General features: G+C 39.3%; 8 non-coding genes across 8 annotated transcripts; 5 read left to right on the plus strand and 3 right to left on the minus strand.

The window, feature by feature from the left end:
* Positions 1 to 124: 124 nt before the first annotated feature.
* On the plus strand, positions 125 to 196 carry TRNAA-AGC (transfer RNA alanine (anticodon AGC)). Its single transcript has one exon. It is a non-coding gene; the product is annotated as a tRNA-Ala (tRNA).
* Positions 197 to 3,840: 3,644 nt separating this feature from the next.
* TRNAT-AGU (transfer RNA threonine (anticodon AGU)) lies at positions 3,841 to 3,914 on the plus strand. Its single transcript has one exon. It is a non-coding gene; the product is annotated as a tRNA-Thr (tRNA).
* Positions 3,915 to 5,696: 1,782 nt separating this feature from the next.
* Positions 5,697 to 5,768, plus strand: TRNAA-UGC (transfer RNA alanine (anticodon UGC)). Its single transcript has one exon. It is a non-coding gene; the product is annotated as a tRNA-Ala (tRNA).
* A 4,410-nt stretch (positions 5,769 to 10,178) lies between these two features.
* TRNAA-CGC (transfer RNA alanine (anticodon CGC)) lies at positions 10,179 to 10,250 on the plus strand. Its single transcript has one exon. It is a non-coding gene; the product is annotated as a tRNA-Ala (tRNA).
* Positions 10,251 to 12,770: 2,520 nt separating this feature from the next.
* TRNAA-AGC (transfer RNA alanine (anticodon AGC)) lies at positions 12,771 to 12,842 on the minus strand. The gene has a single exon. It is a non-coding gene; the product is annotated as a tRNA-Ala (tRNA).
* A 3,066-nt stretch (positions 12,843 to 15,908) lies between these two features.
* TRNAR-CCG (transfer RNA arginine (anticodon CCG)) lies at positions 15,909 to 15,981 on the minus strand. Its single transcript has one exon. It is a non-coding gene; the product is annotated as a tRNA-Arg (tRNA).
* A 2,971-nt stretch (positions 15,982 to 18,952) lies between these two features.
* On the plus strand, positions 18,953 to 19,025 carry TRNAK-UUU (transfer RNA lysine (anticodon UUU)). Its single transcript has one exon. It is a non-coding gene; the product is annotated as a tRNA-Lys (tRNA).
* Positions 19,026 to 24,755: 5,730 nt separating this feature from the next.
* On the minus strand, positions 24,756 to 24,827 carry TRNAA-UGC (transfer RNA alanine (anticodon UGC)). Its single transcript has one exon. It is a non-coding gene; the product is annotated as a tRNA-Ala (tRNA).
* Between the last annotated feature and the right edge of the window lie 1,963 nt (positions 24,828 to 26,790).

Genomic DNA, 26,790 nt, shown 5'->3' on the forward strand with positions numbered 1-26,790 from the left:
TCATTGCCCAATAGGCCCAATGCTGTGTCGGAATTCAAAAGAGTAGCCCACTTTTTACTGCTTTCACGTGACGTGCAAGCTCTGCCAATTAAAATTTCTTTTACACGTCACTTGTGACCAGTGAGGGGGTGTGGCTCAGTGGTAGAGCGCGTGCTTAGCATGCACGAGGCCCCGGGTTCAATCCCCGGCACCTCCACTTGGAATGTTAGTCCGTTCTCTTTTCCTTCTGTTCTTCTGTAAGAACAGTTTTCTGCTTTCGTTTTTCATCTCTACTATGCCATGTTCTCTTCCGGATACAACGAGATAATTGAGGCTTGTTTGTCTCAATTCCCTCCTCTCCCACCATTACCGCTAGGTTGGCAAAAGTCTCATACTACGCAAAACTGTTCTGAGCGCTGGAAAATCTCTTGGACTTGAAAGACCATCTCCTAAGACGCTTGACCTGCTCCCACTTCATTTTTTATGTACTTCAAACGAGCGTCAAGAATCAGTTCAGGAGGGGTTTCCTCCTGAATTCGGGGAAAGTTAAAAATTAAGCGGCTGGAAAATCTGAAAACATCAGCCTGCTCTAGTACTTTGGGGGCAACAGTTCCTCCTCTGGGGTGAAGAACACGGGATTCTCCAGTAGTGAGATGTAGGACATCTTTGGAGTGAGTAATTACTTCTTATTTATGCAAACCACCCTCGGAATCAATTGGAACACTCAGTGTGCTGAAACCCAGAATTGAACCAGGGACCTTTACACCTTCAGTCTAACATTCTCCCAACTGAGCTATTTCGGCCAACTGCAAACTCAGCTTCCTGACATTTATTTTTAAATACATAGGTTGTTTTCACCTTCTGATTTTGAAAGTCTTCAAATTCCCTAAGCGTGGCTGTCTGGTTATTCTTATATTTGCCCGCCCAGAAAGACTTCGAATAATTTGTCTCCCATGTATGCCAAGTGGATACAACTCCCGGCAGCGTGGAAAGGACAGGTGAAAAAGGAGATTTTGAAGAGAGATGATAGTGAAGGACTCAATGGAAAGCCTTTCTGCTCCTCTGCATCCTGTCACTTGACCCAGACATGGCTCAGAAACTAAGGGAACCTAAGGGAATATTTTAGGGGCTCCCTTACTTATCTCTTCTTTTTGATGTTTCATCTCTCACAATCTCCCAGAATACTGAGAAATGGAATCCAATAATGCTATAAATTTGCTGAAAGAATACAATATACAAGAACATTACCAAACTAACACTCGTCACAATATTCCAACTAACAGGAGGCAACTGTCACAAAAACTTGAAAATTTGAAAGTTTGAAATGGTATATCTCATCACAACAAAATTTCTTCACACACAAAAATTTTTAATGAAAATCAGGTTGCAACCAAGTCAGTTTATGATTGGCTTCTTTGTTAGCCAGGCAAGGAAATCATTTACTGTGGCAAGGTAATTAAGTAATGTTTACTTGTAGTAGCTAAAGGAATATGTCTAGATAAAAGATACTTGTTTAAAATTGTTAGTCTTTTGGTGAGAACAGTTGATTGAGACTTGAGGACATTGGGAGAAATATCAATGGTTGATTTTAAAAATAAGACTAGGGGTGGAGGGATAACTGGGGAGTTTGGGCTTTGCAGATACTAACTACCATATATATCCAGCCACTAGAAGATCCCATTGTGAACACTCAGAACATTAAGCAGGCCAGACCTCAGTAGCCTTCTGCCAGTTAGAAATAACTGGAGAATAAATTCAAACACACAGAACCTGAACCCCTATGGGTTCAAATTTTGTTTCCCCCAGTCAGAAAATCCTAAGTTTACCTGTTGAGCTGTCAGAATCTAAAGGTCCAGCCACGGCACATATATTCAACTAACTTGTTGAGAAATCTTGTCCTAGTTGCAAATCTCCTTTGCATTCTCTTCATTGCAGATAAAACTCCATTGAGAAGAAAAGCTATGAATGCTAGGAGTACAGCATTCATAGCTTCTCTCTTTCTGTCTTCCAATCCTTTAAGCATCCAGGCCAAGAGCTATAGCATCCACTAGAAAATGTCACTGCAAGGTTTGCAGATCGTATTGCTGGACTGCAAAGTGATGTTTCATTTCCCGGTAAGTATTGTGAATTCCTCCCTTTCTCTCTTTCCAATTTCACCACATACAGTTAAAGTCTTGAGGAAGCCTACTACTCTTCATCCCTCTGCATTGTGTTTTTCATTTGTCTCGCAGTCTGTGTAGGCAGAGGGGAAAAAATTGAGGGAGTGAGCATTTGAAGACACAAAGGTATGGTCCATAATGAGCCTCTCTCTTTTGGCAGATGGAGCTGTCACTCAGGCAATCCCTTGGCAAGCAGGCCTCCGAGTCGGCCAACTTTGGGAAGACCATGTGTAACTGTATCTTTTCATCTAGCCTGCAATGCTTCTTCCCCTGATATCACCACAAGACCAGATTCAGATAGAAGTTTCAGAAATGAAGGAGCTAAACAAACTAACCTCTGTTCTGCCAAATATGAGGTCCTCAAAGCCATCTTGTAAAGGAAAATAATTAGTCACCAACTTTTTCTCAGCAGCCACCTGTCTGGGTGGATGTAGGTGAGTTGTGGTGAGATTACAGAGCATGGAAGATGCCCTAGGTTTAATCTTCCATATCTCCATGCATGCACTTCTTCACAGCTCTTTTTTCCTCTCTTTTCTGTCTTCTCTTTTTTTTTTTTTTTTTTTTTTTGCTTTTGCATTTCTTTGCTCATCTTTCCCTGCTTACACTCAAGGGAGACTAGTTATCTAATTGAGTTGGTTGCCTTAAGCACGCAAGCATTTCTACTCTGAGGGCTTTGGAGCCCATGCCTAACCTAATTGTCTCAGAACAAGGAAGACTAGGTTGACTGGAACAAAGGAAGATATTGTTCACTGAGCACAGCAAACAGGCCCAATCCACATTAATGAGCCAGTCCATGATTCATTTGCAAAAGAATTGAGCAGTAGGGAGTAGGGGGGCAAGAATGGAAAGAGGAAAAAAATAAGAGGACAGTGAACAAGTTCCTACTCCTGTTTTCTCAACTGTGCCTTTCTCAAGAAACAGGTTGCTAGCTGAGAAGCAAAAAGCCTGCCCACTCATTTTCTTCCACTCCCTTCTTATCTTCCAGATGCCAGTGAGAGCAACTAAGTGCAGTAACCAGACATTGAAGCCTGTAGATCTCAGTTCTATCTCCGTGGGGAGATGCTGCGTAATACCCCCACTTGAAGGGGAAGATACAGCTCAACTGGTAGGTAGCATGCATGAACTCCTGGGTTCAATCCCCTGTACCTCCTCTAAAAATAAGTAGGTAAGCCTAATTCAAGAAATAAATAAATCCACCACCTCTCACAAGAATGCTATGGCTATCCAGACACCAGTTCATTAAATAAGTGGATGAGGTAGAGTCCAAAGATTTTGTGGTTTTGCTAGTTTCGTCCCCTGGAGAAAATGATCCATTCAGAATATTGATCTCCTTGCAGTTTACCAAAATCAGTGTCCCCGTGCTTTCTGAGGAAATCTGCGCATAGTCCCTGCCTTTCTATCTTGCTTGAATTTTTCTGCCTAAGTTTCCCTAAGGCTCCACATCAACCAAAGACAGTGAGGTCATGTGGAGCAAAAGGAAAAGAAGACTGATGAATAACGCTTGGGTCAAAGCTGTAATTCACAGAATGGCTCTGACCCCAGTAAAAAGCCAAGGGAATGAAAGTGCAAGAAAGGAGTAATTTCTTCTTCTTCTTCTTTTTTAAGAAATGAATATATAGTTCTCGTTCCAAGCGCTATTCCGAAATACATCAGTACAAAATCATTCTCTGACAAAAGAAAACCAAATTGGAGTTCTTCTGCGGGCTTCGTGGCTTAGTTGGTTAAAGCGCCTGTCTAGTAAACAGGAGATCCTGGGTTCGAATCCCAGCGGAGCCTTTCCACCTTCTGCAGTTGAGAGCTTATCTGTCCCACCGAGCACCTGTTTTGCTGTCTTAAAATTCGGCAGAATGTTTCCTACAGTCTGCCTGTCACCACCCTCCAATTTTGGATGTCACAGGTGGTTTCCAAAGGCTTTGGAAACAAAATGGAACTGATATGGGTACGTTAGCACAACGCAGGACTATACTGAGACAGCAAAGAACAGAACTGTGATTTTAGTACACTACCTTATTTTCTTGATGTTTCTTTTTGGAAACACAAACTGCATCTTCCCTTGGTATTTTCCTTGCAATGTTATCTCAGATATTCCAATCCTAATTTCATGTAGAGTTAAGAACAACTAATTGAAATTCAGAGATGGAATATAGACTGTGGCATGGATTTTAATAAAATATTCACTAGTGTTCTTGAGATAATTCAATGAAAGGTGTGTGGAGAGACTGGGTGTGGGTGTGGAGACGGATATACATAACCTCCAAAATTTGTGAAAGCATAAAATAAATGTTGACTTTATGTTGGTCAGGGACAATCCCCAGTACCTCCACAATTCATGGGATCAGTGAAAAATGCAAACTAGGGGCCCTTGTTCAAAAAACAGGGGGAAGGTGCCAGTAAAGATAGTGAAATATAAATTTAGCTTTCTTCTTTCTTCCTCTTCTCTTGACCTGTTATGGTATTTTTTAAGTTGCTATTTAATGTCATTGTAATTAAGTAAAAGTAACATTGTAAATTATAAGCATGAACTGTACTGTACATCTTTATTTTGCACATCAAAATTCACAGGGCATTGCAATTGCTGCATACATAAGGGAGAAGCAAGAAGCAAGGAACGCCAGACACGCTGCATGTGTTTCCCATGCTCATGTGCGACGCTCCGCTGTTCCATTGGACAATTACAAGATACGAATTCGAAGATATTATTGTCCAGGTGGTTGCAGGTGGTTGCCGAAATTGCTCATCCTCCCGAATGTTGACTAAAACAACTTGCCGAAACCCGGGGCCTTTAGATCTTCAGTCTAACGCTCTCCCAACTGAGCTATTTCGGCTAGTTAAGGGTAAAACTTCTTGACATTTACTTTTAAAAGTTGAGATTGTTTTCAACCGATTTTTAGAACATTTCAGATTCTGCAAGTGTTGCTGTTTAACTGTCCAATATACTCATTCATCCAAAAAGTTGTGATTCTGTCTAACATGTATGCTTCTTGGATCCAATTCCTGGCGGACTGGAGTGGTAGGTGGAGGAGAGAGACAAAACAAAAGTGATAGGGATTCACCGGAAAGCCTTTCTGCTCCTCTGACCCAGCTCAGAAAAATAATAGACATTAAAAAAAAAAAAAAAAAAAAAAAAAAAGTCCTAGGGTCCCTTATTTCTCTCTTCTTTTCGTTCGTTCTTCCATAATCTTCAAAGACGCTGAGAAATAGATTAATTTTTGTTTATGTCAGATCAGCTTTCTGTCCTGGTGATGATTTCTAGTGAGCTGTTTCCTTTCTTTCATGCTCTTCCGTCTACTCTTCAACATAGTTTTTCGGCCCAGGTGAGAAGACCTTGGACAGAACTGACTGCGCTGAAAAGAAACTAAGAGCAGGAATGGTAACAACTTGGGTTTAAAATGTGTCGTTCCTGAGCTTAGCCATCACCAAAAAAATCTAATTTAAAAATTGTAGAAATAATGGAGTTAACGGAATAAATGTTCTGACAAAAGAAAATAGCTTTGCCATAGAATACAGAAAATGGGTATATTTCCTAACATGTTGAAAAAAAAAAAGGATTTGTTACGCGGGGGTGTAGCTCAGTGGTAGAGCGCATGCTTTGCATGTATGAGGCCCCGGGTTCGATCCCCGGCACCTCCAGAGGTGTTTGTGGTGTTTTACTTTCATGTTTCTTCAGTTTTATGGGATCTGCTTTCCTACTTTTCCACTTTTCATTACTTTTTTTTCCTGCTCGTATGGAAAGTATTCCTCATTGCTGTGACAGCATAAGGAAGAAAAAAGAGAAGAAAAATACAGGCTTATTTACCATTTGTGAATGCCACCAATTTAACCAGCTTTTTAACCTGGACTACCATTTCACAGTACTACTTAAGAGAAAGAAGATCCAAAGTAAGATGGGCGGGAAAAAAATGAAAAAGAAAAAGAAACCTATGAGCAATTTCTTAGCCAGAATAACTAATCCTAAAGACACTAGCCATGGGAAAAATTAGGATGCTGGGAGCAGGATTCCAACCATTCCTGGAAAAACACTTTGGACTGTAAACCAAATGCCTTAGACACACAACTATTCATGAATCTTTATCACATACCTGGAATAGAATGCATGAATTTAAATAAGGGTTTTGTTTCTTTAGGAAGAGCCTGGAAAAAGAAAAGTAAGGAAAACCCCACTGCCAACCTGCTTTAATTTTGGAGACACAGTGATGTTCATCTTTACTGCAGAGAACACTTGGCTTTTAGATAAATTCAAGTAATGGAGAGATCTTGGCTTCTAAAAGCCAGCCACCTCCTTGTTTCTTCCCTATCCTTTCCACTGAATTCTCAAAAAGTTGAGAATCAGATGCTCAGCAGCAGATGTGTACTGTGGAGGCAAGAAATATTCCCTTTCAATAAACCAGATCTCATGGACAGTATTTCTGTTCAAAGGTTGTCCTTTGGGGACTGGGAATTTATGCTGTTTCCTTTTACAGACTGCTCAAGAGAAATGCAATTCCTGCAGAGATAGTCACTTTACTTGGAGGATGATGGCAGAAAATGGGACTTCTATTGGTCTTCTAAGGGAATTTTAGGGCCATAACAATAACCAGTATAAACCAAAAAAGAATATGGTCAGCCTAGGAGCAATCTCATTTCTTTGTTTTTCACGTATACTAATAATAACCTCCTATCTACTAGTCTTAATGAATAAACTGAAGTCCTCACTCGACTCACTCTTCAGAGGCCTTCTACTCCTAGCCACATGAATAGCCAAACTAGGGGTTCAGCGATGGCTGCAGAATTTGAGACTCAGATTATAATGTGTGTAGGTAGACATCCTCAAGAGGCTATCTTGTAAACATTTAAAATATGTCATTTCCAAATCCAAAATCAATGTTTCCCATTTATTGCCCCACTTTATGCTCCCAACACAAAAATAAATTTAAAAACTGATAAAAACAACAACAAACAGAACTCTACCTCTTCTATTTTTACTAGCTTTGTGAAAGGCATCACCATCTGCATAATCCAATCTACCTGCAAATTTTCTAAGTCCTAAGTATTGGTCTCCAATAAGAGTCCAAATCTTGGATTATTCTAACATGTTCTATCAAATTTCTCCCTTGCCTTTCATCATTAAATTCATTGTTTTATTTATCTAGCTGATCCTTGAAAAGAATCTCCAAATTTGCCTTCCTATCTAGATTAAGACAGAGAAAAACATCACTGGATTGTATCCATTTAAGACTTTCTCATTCTATTGCCACTCTAGATTTGCCCCCTCAATGCCCTGCTTTTCATGAGCCAGCCGAAGCCAACAGCAGGATGTGAGAAGAGGAGGAACACACTAACATCCTCTAAAGACCTTTTTGGAGAAGGCCAAGTTCCAGCTGGCTTCCATATATAAGTCAAAATAACGTAGAGGAAAAGGAAAAGTGACTCCTCAACAAAAATCAGGGTGATCATCAGTTACAGAAGATATACTGAAATATAGGGTTCACCTGGTCATGTAGCTCACTGGTAAAGTGCAGGCTAAGCATGCATGAAAGTCCAGGCCATCTTGGATTCCATTATTGTCTTTCCCTTTCCTCATCAATGCTGTATTTAGAAACACATCCAAATTTCCCCATTAAAATTTTTCTCTTGTCATTTTTTTCCCCTGCTCACATCCACAGCAAATCCATTACCCAAAAGATTGCCTTTAAGCTGATCTATTTCAACTCTATGCCTCTGGCATCTACCAAACTCACTGCATCAGCACAAGTATGGTAAGAGGAAATAAGAAAAAAAAACTAAAAATAGACTTACTGTATGATCCAGCAATCCCACTCCTAGGCATATATCCAGAGGGAGCTTTAACTCGAAAAGATAAATGTACTCTCCATGTTCATAGCAGCACTATTTACAATAGCCAAAATATGGAAACAACCTAAATGTCTATCAACAGATGTCTGGATAAAGAAGTTGTGGTATATTTTTACAATGGAATACTACTCAGCCTTAAAAAATAATAAAACAATGCCATTTGCAGCAACATGGATGGACCCAGAGATTGTTATTCTAAGTGAAGTAAGCCAGAAAGAGAAAGAAAAATACCATATGATATCACTCATATGTGGCATCTAAAAACAAAAAATAAGAGAAATGAACTTATTTACAAGACAGAAACAGAATCACAGACATAGAAAACAAACTTATGGTTACAGGAGGGTAAGGGGGAGTGAAGGGAGTTCGAGATTTGCAGATACTATTACATATAAAATAGATGAACAAGTTTCTCTGGTATAGCACAGGGAATGATATTCAATATCTTTTAGTAACTTATAATGAAAAAGAATATGAAAAAAATATATGTATGTATATGTATGACTGAAACATTATGCTGTACACCAGAAATTGATGCAACATTGTAAACTGATGATATGTCAATTAAAAAAAGAAAGAAAAGGAAAACAGAAAAAAAAAAAAAAAAGGAAGGAAGTAGAGTGAGCCCATGCCCCTATTATTCCATATCACAGTTTACCAAGGAACAGGAAAGAAAAAGAAAGATGGAGAGGAAAGGAAAAGAGGCTCACAGTCAATTTTTGTTAACAGACTTTTGTTAACAGATCCTTTTGTATTCTCATCTGGGCCCATGTCAATTAAAAGACTGAAGACTGAGGAACAGAAAACCTGCCCACTGACTTTTCCTCCTCCTGCTTCCCTTCCACATCCATTGTTGCTGGTAGTTGAAACTAATTGCCAAGTATGGCAGGATATCAACTCCAACTTTTTCAAAGCCCAAGAACAAGAGAAGAGTATTTCTCGAGGAATGCTGGGCTTTCCAAACTTGAAAGTGGAAAAATTATTAGTGTCAAAGAAAGTAGATTTGGTCAACACAATTCAGCTGGAAGAACTTTAAAGATCTAGACTAAAATCAGGAATTTCTCCCCATAATTTGAAAAGCCCACAGTTTATGTCAAAACAAATTCTCCTTTCTGTAATATGTCACCCTAATACAAATGCTTCTGAATTCTCTTTCTCAAGAAAAGGGCTTAGAAGACTAAGGGAGAAGAAACAGAATTACATGCCTTTAATCTTTTCTGCCTTCACCGATAAACACTTATGTTCAGTATTTCAAGCCATTCGATGAAAAACTTACTGGATTACTTCCATCAACATTATATGGGAGATCCTGATAGAGAAGCAGTATGAGGATTCTGACTCTTCAGGGAGGTCATTGGCCTTATGCAAGTGGAAAGCATCCCAGTGAGGAAACAGCCATTATCTCTGCTCTTTCTCGGCCAGACAATACTATCTGCTTTGTGATATCTAGGACCTCCTAAAATTTTCATATTCATAGATGAGACTCTGAAGAATTCCAGGGCTCTTTGGTTCTCCCCCTTTCCCCACCAAGTATCTATATCTGTAGAAGGCTTTCCCATTGTGATCATGGATTCTCCCAGGGAAAGCAGTTTGACAGTTTGCTAGGCTCCCCAATCTTGCTTCGCTGCCCTGTGTTTGCTCTTTCATTCCCCCAGCCTATAAAAAAAAGTCAGTTTTTTTTAAGTTGATGGAATTTTAAAGGTCTTTTTATTTCCCCCCTGAAATCCTTTGTGGACATAACCGTCAAGAAGTGAGGAGATTTGGAACCAGAACAGAGGACAATCTCAGAACATGTGGTGATACATGAGTGAACAGTAAGAATCAGCTGGAAAATGCCCGTTGGCCGGGCACCCAACTCAACATGGTGTGGTGTTGAATTTGGCTGCCTCTGATCTGGGAAGCACTTCATCTGAGCCGGTACTGCTGAAGATTTGTGTTGGAAATTTGCGATTTTTTCCTGGAAATTTTCCTAGTGAAAGAAAGTAATTTTCACGTAGTTTGCTTGTAAATGGATCTTGGAGGAGGCTAACAGAAGTGGGAAAGTCCCAGAATCAAAAACTACCAGTCGGACCATAGTCTTGGTGAAGCAGCTAGACAATATCTAGTTTAGTAATTTCACAAGTGCTGGACTTTAACCCAGTGGACTTTCTCTGTCAGAAGATGAAGGCAACAATCTCAAAACAAATCCCCAAGATACCCCCAGCATCAGGGGGTGTAGCTCAGTGGTAGAGCGCGTGCTTCGCATGTACGAGGCCCCGGGTTCAACCCCCGGCTCCTCCATCTGCGTCTCTTTTCTTCATCTGTAACTTTCATTTTTCTTTTCTCATACATTTTGTCTTGTTTCTTCTGCTTCCATTTAACAAAAATGTGCAGTCCAATGGATTCTCTTCAATATTACACCATTTCTACTCCATGGACCTTGGTGCCACCCAATACGCGGGCGTTCACGGAAGGAAGAAAGAAGAAAGAGACGAAAAGAAAAAACTACACTCATCAGCATCTCCTCCGCCAGAAACATGGAGTCTGCAGCCAGATTGAGGGATCCATTCACTTTGGGTTCCATTTGGCAGGATTCCTAAATAGCAGGGGGAAAGAAGATCGGAAATAAGAAAAAATAAGCAGTTCCTCGAAGTTTCCATAGTTTTTTTGAGCAATGGGTCGTCTGAGACGGAGGAACAGAAAAGCTTCCCATGGATTTCCTCAAGTCTTTCTTTTCCCAGCTCCACCTACTCCCCCCTCCTCCCACCTCCTGCCTCCGCCGCCGAGAATCGGAGATAAGCCACAGAAATGCTGGGTACCAAGTCCCAGGTATTTCTTGGTGAATGAGTGGGTGGACGTTGGACAAAAGTAAGGTGGCACTTAGCAAAATTTTTGCCATGCAAAGGTCTAAAACATGATCTGGAAGACTGGAGAGCCTGGCTCACGCTTGCCGGAATAGCATAGATGAGCAAGTGACCAAAGGATTTTAAAGGTTAGATCTTGGGTTTTAACAGCACAGTAATTTTTATTCCATATTAAATCGACTTCTATAGGAAATTTACACAAAGCACATACTAGAAGACACCCACTAACTCCCCACCATCTCCTCAATCAAAACATCTAACTGAAAATCTCAGGAACGCTGGCAAACAGCAGATTTAAATTCCTTACCTTCTACATTTCCTCACTAAACTTTACTTTTCTGTCCTTAAATCATTAAATGAATTAATAACATGTCATGTAACATTACACCGAAGTTCCAGACAAAGATGTGGCCAAAAGCATTCTGGTGGAAAGAAGAATAGATAAATAAGTTGCGTATATTTAACAAAAACAAAACTACAAAAAACACAATGAATGAAATAACACCATTTGCAGCAACGTGGATGGACCTGGAGATTGTCTAAGTGAAGTAAGCCAGAAAGCAAAGGAAAAATATCATATGATATCACTCATATGTGGAATCTAGAAAGAAGACACAAATTAATTTATTTACAAAACAGAAACAGACTCACAGACAGAAAACAAACTTATGGTTACCAGAGGGGAAAGGGTGTGGGAAGGGATAAATTGGGGGTTCAAGATTTGCAGATACTAATACTACATATGAATAGATTTTTTTAAAGAACCAAGTTTCTCCTGTATAGCCTAAGTAACTATGTTCAATATCTTATAGTAACCTATAATGAGAAATAATCTGGAAAGGAATACATGTATGTACCTTTATGACTAAATTATTATGCTGTCCACCAGAAATTGACACAACATTGTAAACTGACTATACTTCAATAACAAATTTAAATTTTTAAATTAAAATAAAACAGACAACAAACTAGTGAAGATAACTCCCCCTCCAAAAAAAAAGGGGGGGAGGAAGGATAGGAGGAGGCAGGTGGTTGCGATCAGAAAGAAGGAACTAGAAGAGGAAAGAGGGAAAGAAGACTTGCGACTAGGTCTTTTTGGATGCCTACTATTTGGATGGCCCCGGAGGTAATTTGCACCCGCGTTGCCTCTGTCTTCTCTGCTCCCCCTAGAGATACAGGTAACCGGAATGTTCTCTTCCTCCTAAGGGAAATGGGCTTAAAAGTGCTTGTGCCACAGGAAGGCTCGGCCTTTTTGCCTAAGACTGGCTTTGAGAGAGACTGGCTGCTCTTTCCAATTCTGGAAATAACTTTTTCAACTATATTTTTTTGAAAGTCTCTGAGTTTCTTGGAAGTCTTTGAGTTTCCCACGGACAGTATCCTAAACACCCCTTCACCTAGAAAAGCACAGCGCTCCAAGAATGGTGATTGGACTGACCAAGGTCTGGTGTGCGGTGGAAGCGTAGGAGTGAGTGGGGAAAGGAAAACGGGACGGAAATTTTTCTCTCAAGCCTGTCTGTCCGTTGACAGAAGCGCAGCTGAGGGAAAAATAGGATTGGGTGCAGGGGGGTGGGAGAGTAATCTAAAGGGAATTTTCCCAAAGCTCCTCCCCTTCTACCTTTTCTTGAAGTCTGTCTTTTTCTTCCCTGTTTCTTAATAATAATGAAAAAAATGCAGCAAAGGAGAATAGAGCTTGTATGATGTGCTTGGTGCTTGGCTTTCAGGACATCGATTCTGAGAGAACAGCTTCTGTACTTCACTTGGTCCTGGCTTTCCTGTGCTGAAGCAGTCAAGCTGGGAGTTGTCTCAAGGAATGTCAAAGTCCATAGTTAAATAATTAAGCACCAAAGGACACATAAGTTAAGGTCTGCATGGGCGGGAGTGGGGTGGGGTGGGGGGTGGCAGAATAAAAAGGATAGCAGAGAATTCAGCCAGAAGGGAGGAAAGGGAAGAGAATAACTGGAGGTGCTGGGGATCGAACCCAGGGCCTCGTGCATGCTAAGCACGCGCTCTACCACTGAGCTACACCCCCCTGAATAGGTGGCCTCCTACACTATCTCAGTTTACTTATTTATAGCATTGTGTGAAGGTGTTGCCAAACTAAAATCCACTACTATGATCAGGCCCTCTGTTCCTGAAACCTGTGGATTGAGTCCTGTCTCAAAGATGCGGCAGGAAAAAGAGAAATGGATTCAGGACCGAAATATCCTTAGGTCTTTCCGTAGTCCTCGTCCCTCATCAAGGACTGCTTTTAGCCAACTGGAACTGTCAGTTCCAGTCCACCAGGAGGGAGCGTTCTGGAACCGAACCTTCTGTTTGGTCTTCTGATTCTCCATTCTTTAAAAAGTCCTCCTCTGCCCATGAAGCTGCCAAAAAGACGCAAAAAGGGGGCATACAAAGACGCGTTCTGTGAATGCGGCGGACGGAATGTAGATCCAGGCGTGAACGTTAAGACAGGAGGGTAATTCATTCACAATACTTGACGGAAACAAAGAGCGACAAATCGGGCCGTTTAGCACCCTCTTGCAGCAGCAGACAGGCTGAGCATTTTCAAGGGCTCACCCGTGGTTGCATACCTCTGGAGCAGTAGCCCCCCGATAGTGGAGATGTTGGAAAGGTGATGTATCCTGATATGGAAGCAGCATTGAATTTAGAAACAGAGTCCAACTGCGGTTTCCTGCTTGGGCATTTCACTGGCATCAATTGATTTTTTCCCCCCAAGTGTGTTTGGCTTTAAAGTACAAGGGAAAGACTGAGGGGGAAATAGTTACGAGGTAATTAAACGTCTTCGATTTAAATAGATTTCCACTGAAACTGTCACACTCCTGGGTAGCTCGGTTGCACCTGCATCAGGCTCTGAGTCTGAAGACCCGGAATTCACGACCCGCTTCTGGTGTCGATTCTTTCACCTTCCCCATAACTTCACACACACACACACATATATATACATTCACGAAAGACTACTGATTTCAGCTTTGATTTGGAGCAAGCAGCTCTGAGAATATGTGCAGGGCATGTTGCCATTCACATACTTATAATTTTCTTTTAGCCTCTGTTGAATGTTATTTAAACATCGTCATAGAAATTAAACAGTGGCATCAGTCCTATAAGTCACTCTCGTGTTGAATGTGGGTACTAATTGGTACAAGAGCCCTGCTAGATATGCATTCACTCTCTGTAGCAAAACTTTTGCTCCAAATCCTTTTAAACACCCTCTTCTCTTGTGTGTCTAAAAGAGAGATAATTTTTATTTTATAAAAAGAGTTTAATTTTTTAACAGTTACAGACATGGAGGAAAATGGAGAGGACATTACAGAGTGTTCTCATATACCCTGCACTCAGTTTCCTGTATTATTAACGTCTTACAGTAGGATGATACATTTGCCAAATTAATAAAATAAAAATTTTTATATTTTTATTTTGAACTAAAATTGATACATTTCAAAAAACTAAGTCCAGAGTCAATTCAGATTTCCTTAGTTTTTACCTAATAGACTTTTTCTGTCCCAGGATATTGAACCAGAAATGCCATAGAGGATCTAGTTTAATAATTTTTAAATTGGTGAACTTTCTCTCAGAGCACTTTCCCTTGCCAACTTTCAGGTTTCTCAAAACCATCCAAATATGGTTCTGATCTTTTATGAAGACTTTCTAGGGCAAGCTGATTTTTAATGTTAAGCAGGTGTCTTCCACATACAAGGCCTTGAGTAAAATCCCCTGTATTTCCATGTGTGTTCTTTACTCTGTAAGCAAATCCTTCTTGCACTTTTTCATTCATTTTCTCCTGATTTCCCTACTCATACAACAATTAAACCATGATCCAATGCACTGCCTTTTCATTGCCCCAGTTCTACTCTACAGACCTTGGTTCTACACAGGGTGGTTATTTTGGCAAAAGAAAGACAAGACAGGAGAAGAAAAGGAGGAGGGAGAACAGTCCACCCTAAATCTTCACCAAGAAAAAGAGGCCTACCACAGGATTAAGGGGAAGTTCACCTTGAGTTCTATTTTTCAGTAACATTGAAAACCAGATCAGGGAAGAAAGATGGAAAGCAGAGGGAAAAAAGAAACTGACAGACATTTTTGTTGAGACTTCTAATATTTGAGTCATGATATAGACAACAGAGGAACAGAGATGCTTCCCACTGAACTTTCCTATCTTTCTTCTTTCATTTCTTTTAGCCATGTTTTGTTATTTTCAGTGTACAAGTCTTTCACCCAGTAGTTTAAACTTTTTCTGGGTACTTTTTTAAAGATGCTATTATTGTAAGTGGAATTTTAAATTTTTTCTTTTCAGATTGCTCATTGCTAGTGTATGGAAAAATAACCTATTGTGTGTGTGTGTGTGTGTGTTGCTCTTACACCCTGCAACTTAGCTGAATTTGCCTGTGCTCTTGGATTTTTTCTTTTTTGGGAGGTTTTTGATTACTGTTTCAATCTCTTTACTTGTAACAATTTGTTCAGATTTTCTAAGTAGGAAGCTATGCTGAGTGTGGAAGGAGGATCCCTCTGCCAGGTGTGGCCTGATTTTCTCAAATCTTGGTGTCCTGTGCTTATAATGAAAGCAAATAATAGAAAGATGAGAAAACAATCCACTTATTAGCTTTGAGTAAATTCTCAGGAAAAGTTGGATTTCTGAGCTGGGACAGTTCAGTTGGCAAGCATCAGATTCTCGCTATGAAGGTCTATTTTGCAAATGCCTGTTCAGGGCTTAGTATCTTCCCAGCCCTCCAAACACATATTCCTAACTCTTAGATAGAAGCTCTTCGAAACCCAGCCTTCTCCAGAGAAATCTTTGCAGTGGGCTTTTCTACCCCTTCTTATCCTTTTCTTGGCCACTCTCTACCTGTTCTAGAGAAGGACTGTGAGCCAGAAAATCCAGGGTCACTATGGTACCAGTAATTATACATGCATTACCACCTCACTACTAGGTATTATTTAGTTATTAGATGCCAATGACACAACGCTAGGTATTGGAAATTAGGCGGCACACTAATTTTGCTTTTTTAAGACTCTTGACTCATTTCAGGTTTCTTTCTCCAGTCAGACATGAGAAGCCAAAGGGAAAGATTAAGTTTCTTGTTCAGCAATAAAGAAACGACCACGAAGGGACTCGAACCCTCAATCTTCTGATCCGGAATCAGACGCCTTATCCATTAGGCCACGCGGCCAAACACAAAAAGGCCCCTTTAATCCTGAAGGCTGAAGCATAGTAGGTTTCTATTTTCAAATTTCTAATTTCAACTGAAGAGAGATTCCATTAACAACATTCCTGCTAAATAGGCAGTAAAACTCTATTAAACCCCTGCCAACAGTTACTTAAAATTAATACAGTGTGAGGTGATCACAAGTGATGCAATCTTTGAAGACACCCTTGTCAAAGTCACTGATAATGATGATGCAAGTGCCAGAGGAGAAACATGAGCCAAGAACTAAAGTCTGCAATGAAGGGCTGATGACAGCATAAGGAGAGGGAGCTTCAGAGTTTGGAAGGTTCTGATCTGTTCTGTCTCAAAGATACTATGGCCCTTCCTCCAGGGAGAAAAATCTAAGCTCAACGACGAGCAGGGAGGCTAAGTGCGATGGCCTGGACTAAATGAGTCTGGTTAGACCAAGAAAACGCCTCTGCTGTTTCCTAAGAAAGTGTTTTCACTAAGTCCCTTCCTTTCTCACAATGGTTTCTATGAGAATCTAAAAGTCAGATTGGATAATGGTCCCTCCTTGTTTTTCTGTTTGGGGCACACAGGGATACTGGCCCCAGAAGAAGCTGAGGAATCAAAATCCACACCACAGTGGGCAGGATTCACAGCACAAAAGTTCCAAGGGCTCTCAAGCTCTCAAGATTATTTCCATATTTTGAGATTTTCTCAGTTGCAGTTACACACCTCCTCACTTGTGGGTTTTGTGCCCAAAGAATACAGACCAAAACCTCAAAAGGCCACTAAATTTTTGAAATCTGATATTTTTTGTTCAGTCTAGGGGAGGAAAAATTTCACTAGCAGACAAAAGAAGTAGAGTACAGTTGGCAGACTGAGCAAACCCACCAAATTTTCTAACTTTCAGAGTATGCTATAGCACTACTGATAAGATTGACACAGGGATTTGAGGAATGATACTAAATAGCTAAGAAGGAGCTTTTGAAAGCATATAAACTTCTATTTATACAGATATTATCATTTCCCTCCAAAGCCATTCAGTGCTCCTTTCTTTAGTGCCTTCTCTGGGATGTTTATCTGCTGTGCTCCAGGCAGGATTTCCTTGAAATTTTAAAATATTTTGAACAAAAGTATTACCTAGGGAATCTAAAGAAGATTTGAAAGCATAGAATTTCTATTCTCACTATATCAGTCTGTGTAGATATTTCACTTGAGGAACTGGGTGGAGAAGCATTCCATATTTAGCAGCCCTCTGTTAATTGAGCTTTGAAGAAAGGAGTTTGGGACTTTTTGTTTGTTTTTACTAAATCAGAGGATCTCCCAAACCCTGGACCAAATTGGGGAAGGCTTTAGATCTTCAGATGACAACTCTTTCAATTTCATTATTTCAGCCACACTACAAAAAACAAGCAAAAAAACATAATCTAAGATTCTAATAATTTTCTCAACTTTGGGCTTTGGACTTTGGAAAGCACAGCATTTTCTCTGAGATGTGACTTCACTGTGAAATGAACATTCATTCACTTATGCAGAAAGAACTGAGATTTGCAGCTCTCATGGTCTGGCTATTGACCCAACTAGTTGTGTGCGTGTGGAGAGGGCTACAAAGGAGAGAAGGAATAAAGAAAAATCAGTGGGTGCATGTTTTCTATTCAACCTGCTGCCTGCTTGCTCCTTGATTCAGATACAGCTCAGAAAACAGAGACAGGAAATTATCTGTGGTCATCTTTTCTGGGTTTTTTTTGGGGGGGGGGGTAGGATCATTTTTCTTTCTTATTCCTTAATAGTGCTGTGATTGGAACCAAAGGAGCATGTGCTGGTTAATATGGAGTTGGCATATTTGTTGGAGTTGGAGAGGTCCTGCATAAAATATCTTTGTCGGCTTGTTCAATCTAATATTCCTTGTCCTGGCATAATCACACTGTTACCAAGACCTATGGAATCGAAATGGTTGAGTACTGAAGATGCTTTGCCTTTGGAAGTAAGCAATAAACAGTGAGTAAAAACATGAAGGAAAGAAAGAAGAGAAGGTGAATTTGGAAGGAGAAGAGAAGAAATGGGAGGGAAGGAGAAGGAGTTAGAAAGGACAAAAGAGGGAAGGAAGAAAGATTGAATGATAAAAAGGAAGAAAATTAAAGGAAGGAGGAACAAAATTAAAGGAAGGAGAAATGGCTCAAACACAGAGGAAAGCATGGAAGAAAGCTTGAAGGAAAGCATGGAGATGCAGAAAAGTAAACCCAGGCCCCTCAGCTTGCTAAATATTCTCTTCCACTCAGGAATACCCCTTTGGCTACTTAACTATTAAGACGACAACCGTGATTAATTATCGCCCTTATTTGTGGGTATTTGGAGGATGAATAGTTGGCACAAGGCAAGCTGTGTTTCTCACTGTTATTTCTAAAACATTTAAACTGACTATACCAGGAGAAGCATCACTGAATACTAGACCAAAAGATACTGTCCCACATGGTTCTCATTCTCCCACCCGCCAGCTCCAAAACCCACTTTCCAAAGGAATTCTTGGGGGGAATTTTCATCCACCAACAGAAGGGCCCGTTATGGAACACTTTCTTGCATCTTCAAATTCTTCCTCTTTCAACCATCTTTCCCTCTGCCTACAAAAGCTGCAAGAAAGATGTACAAGACAATGCAGTAGGATACAAACAGAAATAGTGTGTGTTGCCTGGAGAAATTTAGGTGAGGTACTTGGCAAGAAATGAAACCCTCTGTGTCTAGCAATGTAGTCTGAAATCCAGTGATGCTTTGTCTCGGGGATGTGGCATCTCAGGTTCTGAAAACCTGGAGGAGGGAGACAAAGAAGAGAAATGGAAGGAAAATGCTCCTAACAATTATAGCATTTTTAAAAAATAGAATCTTCTTAGCAATTAGGAATTAGAAGAAATCTAACTAAAACATGAAGCATAAAATGAATTGACCAAATGTATGAAGATTGATTAGATACTCAGGGAAACCATTAAAAACGTGAGCCTGGGTAGCTCAGCTGGTAGAGCATCAGACTTTTAATCTGAGGGTCCAGGGTTCAAGTCCCTGTTCAGGCGCATTGCCCTTTTTTTACCCTACAGAACATTCATTAAGTGAGTAAATATATTAAGGGGTTGCTTTACACTGATTGAAACTTTGTTTGCTCTTTGATTTACAAGTGGGAAGTCATTAAGTGATAAATTTATCAACCCTAAGGGACAGTGTTGAGAAGTTGTTTTCCAAACAATGGAATATCCATGTCTGGAACTCTATAAAGGTTGCTGACCTGAGGATTTGGATTTTATGTGATGTTTAGGAGGGTTTCTTTCATCAGCTGACTGGGAAAAAAAACGAAAAAACAAAAATTTTCTGAACTCTAAAAGCAAAGAAAAAAAATTGAAACCAGAGATTCATGACATTTTACCCATATAGAAAAACAATTCAAATGACAGTGGCTATCTCATCAGAAACCATAGAGGTCAGGAAGAGTGGCACAACATTTTTCAAGTGCTGAAAGAAAATAATTGTCAATTCAGAATACTATACCCAGAGAAAATATCCTTCAGGAATGAAGGGGAAATCAAGATGTTTTCAGATGAAGGAAAACTAAGATAATTTGCTGCCCACATAACTATCTTAAAAGAATGGCTATTCTCCAAACAGAAAGGAAGTGACAAAAGAAGAAATCCTGGATATCAGGAAGGAAGAAAAAACATGGTAAAGGAAAAAAAAAAAAAAAAAAAAAGAAGCTAAGAACAATAAACTTTCCTTGTCTTGAGCTTTCTAAATTATGTTTGAAAGTTGAAGCAAAAGTATAACACTGTCTGATGTGGTGCTAAATGTATGTAAAAGAAATAGTTGAAAAGAAGAGGTAAAAGTGTCATTATATGCTGATGACATGTTACTATATATAGAAAACCCTAAAAGGTCCACACAAAAGCTACTAGAGCTGATTGAAGAATTCAGCAAGGTAGCAGGTTACAAAATTAATGTTCAAGATATTCCATGCTCTTGGATTAGAAGAATCAATATTGTTAAAATGGTCACACTGCCCAAGGCAATCTACAGATTTAATGCAATCCCTATCCAATTACCCAGGACATATTTCACAGAACTAGAACAAATCATAATAAAATTTATATGGAACCATCAAAGACCTAGAATTGCCAAAGCATTACTGAAGAGAAAGAAAGAGGCTGGAGGAATAACTCTCCCAGACTTCAGACAATACTATAGAGCTATAGTCATCAAGACAGCATGGTATTAGTACCAAAACAGACATATAGACCAATGGAACAGAATAGAGAGCCCAGAAATGAACCCACAAACTTTTGGTCAACTCATCTTCGACAAAGGAGGCAAGAATATGCAATGGAATAAAGACAGTCTCTTCAGCAAATGGTGTTGGGAAAACTGGACAGCAGCATGTAAAACAATGAAGCTAGAACACTCCCTTACACCATATACAAAAATCAACTCAAAATGGATTAAAGACTTAAACATAAGACAAGATACAATAAACCTCCTAGAGGAAAACATAGGCAAAACATTATCTGACATACATCTCAAAAATTTTCTCCTAGAAGAAATAAAAGCAAGAATAAACAAATGGGACCTAATGAAACTTACAAACTTCTGCACAGCAAAAGAAACCAGAAGTAAAACAAGAAGAAAACCTACAGAATGGGAGAAAATTTTTGCAAGTGAAACCGACAAAGGTTTGATCTCCAGAATATATAAGCAGCTCATACGACTCAATAAGAAAAAAATAAACAACCCAATCCAAAAATGGGCAGAAGACCTAAACAAGCAATTCTCCAAGGAAGACATACAAATGATCAAAAAGCACATGAAAAAATGCTCAATATCACTAATTATCAGAGAAATGCAAATCAAAACTACAATGAGGTATCACCTCACACCAGTCAGAATGGCCGTCATTCAAAAGTCCACAAATGACAAATGCTGGAGAGGCTGTGGAGAAAGGGGAACTCTCCTACACTGCTGGTGGGAATGCAGTTTGGTGCAGCCACTATGGAAAACAGTGTGGAGATTCCTCAAAAGACTAGGAATAGACTTACCATATGACCCAGGAATCCCACTCCTGGGCTTGTATCCAGAAGGAAATCTACTTCAGGATGACACCTGCACCCCAATGTTCATAGCAGCACTATTTACAATAGCCAAAACATGGAAACAGCCTAAATGTCCATCAACAGGTGACTGGATAAAGAAGATGTGGTATATTTATACAATGGAATACTACTCAGCCATAAAACCCGACAACATAATGCCATTTGCAGCAACATGGATGCTCCTGGAGAATGTCATTCTAAGTGAAGTAAGCCAGAAAGAGAAAGAAAAATACCATATGAGATCGCTCATATGCGGAATCTAAAAAACAAAAACAAACAAACAAACAAAAACAAAGTGTAAATACAGGACAGAAATAGATTCACAGACAGAGAATATAGACTTGTGGTTACTAGGGCGGTGGAGGGTGGGAAGGGATAGACTGGGATTTCAAAATTGTAGAACTGATAAACAAGATTACACTGTATAGCACAGGGAAATATACACAAAATGTTATGATAACTCACAGAGAAAAAAATGTGACAATGAGTGTGTATATGTCCATAAATGACTGAAAAGTTGTGCTGAACACTGGAATTTGACACAACATTGTAAAATGATTATAAATCAATAAAAAATGTTAAAAAAAAAAAAAAAGAAAGAAAATAGATTAGCTACAGGCTTTCTGAATGTGGGGTCCACAGACTCCAAAGGGACCCATGCGTAGAATAAATTTAGTTGGTAAAATATACTTTTTTTATTTTTACTAGTATTCATTTGAAACTTAGCATTTCTTTTCATTAAAAAAAAATAGTTAAGACAACTACATTGCAAATGAGGAACAGTAAAGTGACAAAAAAGGGAGGAAAGTTTGTTACACTTCACTTGAACAATACTCTGATAAGTTAAATATACATAATGTAATTCTTAGAGTAACCACTAAAAAAAACTATACAAAGAGATACAATTTAAAAAGTGCTATAGATAAACGAATATGGAATTCTAAAAATGTGCATGTAGTCAACAAAAAAGCAAGAAAAAGAGAACAGAAAAATGAAAATAGAGAAAAACAGAAAACAAAAAAAGCCAGACTTAAGCCCTACATACAAATAATTATATTAAATATATTTTTACATTAAATGTAAATAGTCTAAATGCATCAATTAAATCCACAGGGTAGATTAGAAAAAAATGACCAAACTATATGGTAACTACAAAAAATTCACTTCAGATACAACCTATAAATATGTAGTTTGAAATTAAAAGGATGAGAAAAAGTTATGTCATGCAAACATGAATCAAAAGAAAGCAGGGGTAGCTACATTAATATCAGATAAAGTAAATTTCAGAACAAAGAAAATTAATAGAGACAGAGAAGGACATCATATAGTGATAAAAGTGCCCATCCACTAAGAAGACATAGCAATCCAAAATATGTATGCACCAAACAGCAGAGCTGCAAAATATGTGAAGAAAAAAGAAATATAGAACTGAAAGGGAAAATAGGCAAATCTGCAATTATATTTGGAGACTTCAACTATAATGTCTCAGGCTAATTGATGGAACAACTAAACAGAAAGTGTTCAAGGATATCAAAAATACCACCAGCCACCAGAATCCAATAAACATATCATCCAATACGAGCAGAGTACACATTCTTTTCAAATCCATCAGAACATATACCAAGATAGAATATATCCTAGGGCATAAAAGAAACCTCAACAAACTTAATAGAGTTGTATGATACAGAGTGTTCTCTGACCACAGTGGAATTGAACCAAAAATTAGCCACAGAAAGATAAGAGCAAGGTATATAAACACTTGGAAATGAAACAACACAGTTCTAAATAACCCATGAAATAAAAGGGAAGTCTCAAAGGTGATTAAAAAATAAACAGACAAGGGTGGGAAGGGACTGGGCTTTCAAAATGTAGAATGGATAAACAAGATTGTGCTGTGTAGCACAGGGAAATATATACAGGATCTTGTGGTGGCTCACAGCGAAAGAGAATGTGACAATGAATGTATGTATGTTCATGTATAACTGAAAAATTGTGCTCTACACTGTAATTTGACACAACATTGTAAAATGACTATAACTCAATAAAAAAGTTTATATAGAAAAAATAAACAGACAAATAAAAATGAAAACACAATGTATCAAAATTTCTGATACACTAAAACAGCACTAAAATTTTCTGACACATGTTAAACAACTCTGAGAGGGAAGTGTATAGCACTCAATGCATACAAGAAAAGTAAAAAGTTTCAAATTAGTCATCTAAGTTTTCACTGAGAGAGCCAAGGGGATAAAAAGCAAAAGAAACCCAAGGCAAAGAAGGAAGAAAATGATAAAAGAATACTATTCCCTTACCAATGCCTGGGCCAGCTTCGTGGTGGGGAAACCTGGCGTGGGTTTGTATCCCGGTGTGTAGCACTAGTTCTGAGATGCACTGAAATGAAGATGGGGACGGAACGGACAGCAGGATGCCGCATCAATTTTTGCCCCTCTTAGTATACACGGAATCCTTTACTGAATGAAAGAACACCAGGGAGAGTTTCAGCGGCTGGGCCCGATGTGCAGAATGAACTCGCTGTTTGCCAAGTGAGTTCTTCAGATTCCATTGTCCCAGTGCAAAGGGCAGACGCTTCCCTCCTCACCCAAAATTTGGAGTGACAGTCAACTCAGCTACTAGCTTTAGAGGAAATACTAAGTTACCTCTGACGGACTAAGCCAGAAATCGCCCTTGTTTAAAAGTTCCCCACGTTGATTCTGAAAATCAACCAGGTTTGGCAGTTCTTGGCCTTAGAGAGTCCAAGGCGAGTGAGCTGAACTGCTTGGGAAAGCGAACACCAGGAGGTCAAAGGGAAGGAAGGAGAAAAGAACACAGGGAATGACAACGAAAGGGAGGCTGAGACATGGAGGAGTCCGGGGCTGCAGTGAGTGGCCCCAGAAGGTGGTGGAGGAAAAAGGTGGACGAGGTTGGCTTAGGTTGGCATAAAATTTGGATGGGCGCGGAGGCAGTGAGCATCCCTGCTGCCCGTCTCCACTGCGCTTCCGGTAAAAGAAGTGAGTTGAAAGCGCTTTCCCGCAGGAAGATCCCTTTCGTTTTGCCCTGCACTGTTTCGGCTCTCAGAGCGCCTCGCTGCTCTTTCCATCGTCGGAGAACCTGAGAGAATGCGGGCGGTTGGGTTTCTGTTTTCGGTGCGTTCCGGTCGTATTGGTGATTATGGACCGCGTGGCAGGGAAGTGCAGTGTTCCGATCCCCACGTGCTAGCGGTAGGAGAAGCGTTCAAGGTAGAAACGGGTTCCGCCTGCATCTTTAGGCTTCACAACCTGAGGTATAGGTAGGAGTGAATGTTTTGTTTTGTTTTGTTTTGTTTTGTTTTGTTTTTTTTAGTGTGTTGAACTTAGAATGCAAGACATAAAAACTAAGAAAAATGAGGCAGTAACTGAATATTTGTAACTTGAAGTGGTTTTCAGAAAGACCTGGGTCCTATCTCTAGGTAGTTCAATGTCGTGCTTCTGCTGCTGCAGTCGTCTTGGTGAGGTCGAGGCTCACAGCAAGAGATGAGAGAAATCACCCGAATCCTTTAGGTTATGTTTTCACTTTCCGTATGTTAAGGATTATAACGGGGGAAAGGTTGGTAGAGGTAAATCTGTAATCCTCGAGGAACAGATGTGAACAGTATTGTATCAGAGAAAGAAAAAGAAAGAAAATAAAGCCAGCACGTGGAGGTGCCGGGGATCGAACCCGGGGCCTCATACATGCAAAGCATGCGCTCTACCACTGAGCTACACCCCCTTCAGACAGCCTGCCTATTGATGTTCTCTAGGAATAAACTTTATTTCGTGAGGCTCTGGATCCCTAGGCATCTTGGCAGTAGTGTTTAATGCTAATGGACTTTAGGCAGGAGACACTCAGGAACCAAGGATACTGATGCTTTAGAGTACAGAACTGAAATGAAAGGCAAAAGATTGGAAACATGTGTCAGATAACCACAAGAAGTTTCCACCGTGGCTTCAAAAACAGTTAGGGTCTCCTATTATGCTTGGCAAGAAATCAGATTAAGTCCCAGGTTTTGGCTCTTTTGGTTTCCTCCAGGTACGTCTTAACCTCAGACATCAGGGCAGTGAAATTCAGCTTTTTTCCTGTCTAAAATGCTTCATGATATTCGTTGTTTGCTCCATCGGAATATTAAGGACTGGATTTGATGGAAGAAAGCCTTAACCACTAAAGCACACACACACAAAACCCTAGAGTGATACATTCAGTATTGTATTGTAAGGGGATTTTCTCTTCCAATCTAGACACCCAGGTAATTTAGCAGACCCTGTCAATAACCCAAAATCTCTGCTTCCTAAAGCATGGATGAAACAACAGTTTCAGTGGAGAGAAGTGTTAAAGTATGACAGTGAGACCGAAGACAAATAGCCATAAGATTTTAGGGATAAAGAAAAAAAGTATTTATTTGTCCTTTCATTCCTTCATTCATTTATTTGTAGGGGGAAGAGGGGAATGTGGCATTACCAAACAGAAGACAGTGCAGAAAAGAAGAAGGTTTTTAAAATTATTTTGGAAACGAGAAGCAGATTGGAAGATGGAGATGAGTTAGGTTTGTTCATGTTAAATTCAAGATTTACGTGGCGCTAACCTGTGAGATTGTTACGTGGCAAACTCAGGCAATCACCCTGGTCTCCAGCCTTGGATCTGTGAGTAATCAGTAGACACAAGAGTGTGAAGGATGGATAGAGACAGAAAAGTGTGCTAACTAGTGATATTTGAAGGAAAATAAATTTGTTCCTGGACATTTCTTGAATCTTGGAATTTATTGTGGTTAATTAAGACTGTGTTCTTTGAATTACACACACAAAAGAACCTTAAGAAAACCCATTTCCTGGCCCCAGATTTCTAGTGGTTAACCCTTTGTCCTTCTGGCTTGTCCATCTACGAGCTTTTTCCATTTTTCATAAAATAACATTGAGTCCCTTTTGAAATTGGAAGAATATGACTTGTCTGGCAGACTTGCTCTTTTGGTTGGCTCATGGAACTTTAAGCTCATGAAAATGCTGAAGAGGGTTATCTTGACTGTTTGATGTTGTAAAATATTAGGTTTATGATGCTTTCCAGTATTGGATTCCCAGGCATTCATAATAATAAGGTATACTTTTTTTTCTTTTTACCCTGTGAACAAAGTGGGAATTTAAAAAATTAAATCCCTAGAGCTATAAAAATATTGAATAACTGTATTGTACACATGAAACTAATATAATATTGTAAATCAACTATACTTCAATTTTAAGAAATCTATAGCCATCTTCAGATTATTGATTAATTTAATACAGAGTTCTTCTGAAGAATTAAACATCTAAATTTAGAGACAGAACACACTCAGGCCATATATACTCAATTCAAAAAAATTGAAAATACATAATGTAGGTGTTCAACCCTGCGCTGTTCAAAATAGTAGCCATTAGCCATCTGGAGTATTGAACACTTACAATTGAGATATGCTATAAGTGTAAAACATATACCCGGTCTCAAAGACTTAATATGGCATTTGAAACGTAAACTATATCATTAATCATTTTTAGGTTGACTACTTATTTAAATGATGTTTGGGATATAGCAAGTTATTTACATGTATTTCTTAAATTAATTTTTTTTTTAATGTGACTACTAGAAAATATAAAGTTACAAAAGTGACTTATTTATGGCCTTGTTATATTGCTATTAGATAGCCCTAGTTACAGAAGACATTACATGT

Source organism: Camelus bactrianus, chromosome 20, assembly GCF_048773025.1.
Source record: "Camelus bactrianus isolate YW-2024 breed Bactrian camel chromosome 20, ASM4877302v1, whole genome shotgun sequence".
Taxonomy (NCBI): domain Eukaryota; kingdom Metazoa; phylum Chordata; class Mammalia; order Artiodactyla; family Camelidae; genus Camelus; species Camelus bactrianus.